A 4,225-nucleotide genomic window follows, 5' to 3' on the forward strand; every position below is an offset into this window, starting at 1 on the left:
AAAAAAAAAAAAAAAAGAATTATAGATAATATATTCTGTTTAATACATATGTAGTTATAAGTTAACATGTTTTAAGATTGCTTTCTTAACTTGGATGAGTTACATTTCTCACCTTAAATTTTATAATAAAGTAATTAAGTTATTTTTGCCCTCAGGGGAAGCAACTGACCTGAGAAATTACTGAAAAATCTCTCCCCCACCAATGGCTATAAACAGCTGCCTAAAACAACTTGTTTCAGTTTTCTTCACTGATGAGTGGCTTTTCACATTTTACACCAGAGTCTAATGGAAAACCACCCAGCATATTATCAAAAATTATGCATATAATATTTATTAGATATTACACATATTTATATATGTACGCATTAGCAATAACGAAGCAGTAAGTGTTCTATGTCCAAAGCAATAAGGCTTTCTTAATATATTAAACAGGTTTGGTTAAACTTACAAAAACTAGGTTAAAAATGTTTTATAATTTACTAGGTTAGTTTCATGTATTTCAGCTTTTTTGGTTACTTTAAAAATACTGAATTTTGGGCACCCACTCGGGACCGCTCCTATCTCTCAGGAGCTATTCCTATTTCCCAATCAATTTTCCTAATCTTTACCTTCCTAAAATTCATTCTTCAGTCTTGGAGAACAGAGAAACAGTCTGGCTGGCACATAGCAGGGTGGAGTTACGTCTGTCCTGTGTCACTAACATGAAAGTTACACCCTTAAGAGTGAGAGGGGAAAAGCTCTTCTTTGCAACATGGGCTTTTCATTTATTTTCCCTCCTTGCTGTAATAAGTTTGAGGCCATGCCTTTTATTTAACTACTATTTAGAGAAGTGTGGGGAAAATTAACTTTTGTTTCAATCCTCCACTTTAAAGTGGAGTCAGCGGTGGTGGCACAGTGGCTGGGGCACCTTCACATAGAGGCTGCACTACTGAGTCAAGGTGAGTGTCCTGCTGGACCTGCGCTCTCCAGCTTCCCATCCCACCCCAGTCCGCTGAGGTGGTCTCAGGCCCCAGTCCCTTCCCTGTCCCGACCTGGGAAATGCCACTGTCCTCCTCCCACCACGGCTCTGAATAGAACACACAGGAATTGAATGATCTGGTGCAGGACCCATCAGCACAGGACTCACAGGTCCTGTTGGAGATTACATGTTCCACTGGCAAGCTACAATAATGGGGCCACATGACAGTCCCTCTGGCAGGGTGGGGTATTTTTCCCAACAATTTATTCCTAACAGATTGCCTATTCAAACCACTTAAGATTGCATTTACAACAAGAATTTATCATGCAAATATTAACAATAAAGGCAGCATCTGTCTTCCTATTCTATGGGCACAGTGGTCTCCAGAAATAACTATTTCAAAAGTACTCTTGTCCATCTCTTCTGTGTTGTGTGATCCCAATCCAGATGATCCTTTAGTGCCTGAGATTGCTCAGATCTACCCAACAGAGAAAAGTACAACAGAATAGCTAGGGAATGGACTCAGAAGTGTGAGATGTAATTAAAGAAATTATTGGATAACCTCTACAAATAAAGACAGAGGAACTCTGAAAGAGAAAGCCCTTTTGATTTCCATTGGACTGCTTTCTGTGAGCCCACAATTCATCTTCCCCTGCTCACATGTTTACCTGACACAGCAGTGCTGCCTATTGTACCTACTCAGAAGCAGCAACCTAGAAATACTGCACTTCTGTACCAACATCGCCTCCTAGCAGAGAACTATGTGTGTGAAAAGCCAGTTCTTCAGGCATAACCTAGGTGTGAGACTAAAAAGCTTTCCTTATTGACTTAAATTTGGATAGCAGTAAGGTGTGAGGGGTAGTGGTACATGTGTGTACTTGGATGTGGAAAAGCAGCACTGGCCCGTAGGAGGTGTTTTTAAGTGAAATGCATTTAAACTCAAAACAGTTATGAAAACAAAGGTAAAGAATATGAAGTTGCTACTGTATTCATTCTATTGCAAAGGACCTACTGTTGTGCCCAAGTCGCAAAGTCCCCAAAGACCACCAAGGAGTCATGTCTGATGCAATTGCAAGAGGAGTTTATTGCAAGCTCGAGCTTGGACTCTCAGGTGTCACCACCACAGCGGCTTCAGACTGAGAGCCCAGATCCAACTTTGAACCAAGTTTATATAGCATTTTTCTGTTACTATTTTTAGTTTTTCCTTATCATCAAGGGGCATCGGAAGGGCACATTGGAACATGATCTAATGCTTACATTTGCAAATTTATTATGGGGTGCTGGGAGGGTACGTATTGGAAAGTTACCTAAGGCCTTTAAACAATTCCTCTTTTCAGTAGACAATTCCTCTTTTCTGACTTTTGCTAACTGAGATATATGACTGTCTATATCCACTATAATTAATTCCTATATCAGCTATAACTAATTCCTATATTGATTAGATCACCCAAAAATAAGCTTTTATATCAACTATACTTAATTCCTATATTAATTGAATTACAGAAAGAAGCTTATCTTAAAAAGAGGAACAGAAGCAGGGTGGAGATGCCTTAAAAGAGGAACTGCAATTGTCAAAGCACAGAGAAACTGCCACATAGAATGGAATTTTTCAGAAAGGAACTTTTGCATTTACTCTATTCTGGGTAGGGTGTGGGGATCATGAGTATTGGTTGTAAGTACCGTTAACTCTAGTAACTCCATATGTGTTGTTTCTCCAGTTTAGCAGGTAGAGTGTTTCCTTTGTGGAATTCCTGAAAGTTAACAGTTTCTTGTCTCTGACCTTTAGATGTGTGGTTGTCCGGGTTACTACTACTCACGGTGGGTTGTTTTGGTGAACCTGTTTGCTCTTTTCCTGTGTGACCTTTCAGTTACTATGGTAAACCCATCCCATAATAGTTTGTGGTTTTTTGCTTTAAAAGGCCGGTGCTTGCCGGCAATAAACGCCGCCTTGATCAGACTCTTGTCTTGGCGTCCTTCCTTTCTCTCTGCCCCATCTCCACCCCGCTGCTCTTTCAGGTTTGCGACACTGCTGGACAGTGCTCTGCGTCGCCGGCTCGCGACAGTAAGGGGCATAGAGCCCACTGTGACCTGGAAACTTGGTCTTCACACTACAACTTAGGTGAAAGTTAGGACCAGCCAGATTAAACTCTACTCACATGCTGCATCCTAAGGACTAAGTTTAACTGGTCAATATTTAAATGGATTGGAGCTACTAGTACATAAAGTCTGATGCACTTTGTTCCCAACTCTTTCACATCTCTTGCCCCCAACTTTTATCCTTTCAGCTCCTTTCTTTCCATATTCTTTGGTTTATATGTGGCTTCTCAGTTAATACATAGCTAATAGCTCTTATTTTTCTTACGTTTTTAACTGCCTAGGTCTATTTAGATGTAAGGGTGAAAATACATTTAGTGGAAATACTTGTGTATTTTTAAAGGCTCCATTGCTCCTCTGGACCTTGTAAGTTCAAGAACGGTTAATCTGTGTAATGAACTGATTACTGTAGTCATTACATTAAAAAATTAGAGTGCTGCCGATATGGTAAAATATAACCCAGAGGTGATGTTTTGGGGGCAGACACTGAGTTACACATAATCTTTTAGATGTGTAGTCTAGGATGTGCTTCTGGAAAGAAAGAAAGAAGAAAAGAAAGAGAAAGAAAGAAAAAGAGAAAAGATAGAGCCCTTTGAGGATTCCACAGTCACAGAGCAGCTGCAGCCGATCCAAGGGAAGGTGCAAAAGCCTCTTTGCAATAGACATTAGAAGAGGAGCTAGACATGGATCTGGCCCTGCAGGTGTGAGCATGGGCGCCTTGGCCACAGGGAAGTGGGCAGACACCAGTGAATTGTCCTGGGGGCACTGGCTGCTTGAGGCCCCGCCCTCTCTCGACAGGGGCTTTCTCAGGAGCCAGTGACCCCAGCAGGGCCTGTCCCGCTTTCCCTGGCTTCTCAGAGTGGGCAGCCTTTCACAGACGCCTGCACTGTGCACAACTGGGAGGGCTCCTTTGGCCTGGGCTGTACAGCCCAGGGAGGTCCGGGGTGAGGTGGTCCAAAGTCTGGCCGCGGTGGGGTGAAGGCTCCGTGGAGGGGCCCGTGGAGCAGGTGGGCTGGGCCGAGGGCTCAGCAAAGAGGCACCTCCTGCATGGTAGCGCCCTCTGTTCTGGGAGCAGGACTGGGTCAGGTACTCTGGTCTCCATGGAGACCGTCTGTTCCTCCGCGCAGGTGCGGCTGGTTAGAATAAGTCAGGCCATTTGTGTATGCGTTGCAG

The 4,225-nt window shown here is 42.9% G+C and overlaps 1 pseudogene; it reads left to right on the plus strand.

The window, feature by feature from the left end:
- Positions 1-1,130: 1,130 nt before the first annotated feature.
- On the plus strand, positions 1,131-1,499 carry LOC104859219 (annotated as a pseudogene).
- Positions 1,500-4,225: the final 2,726 nt, after the last annotated feature.

The sequence above is a fragment of the Fukomys damarensis genome, unplaced genomic scaffold, assembly GCF_012274545.1.
Source record: "Fukomys damarensis isolate Sample0158 unplaced genomic scaffold, DMR_v1.0_HiC HiC_scaffold_24, whole genome shotgun sequence".
In the NCBI taxonomy this organism is placed as follows: domain Eukaryota; kingdom Metazoa; phylum Chordata; class Mammalia; order Rodentia; family Bathyergidae; genus Fukomys; species Fukomys damarensis.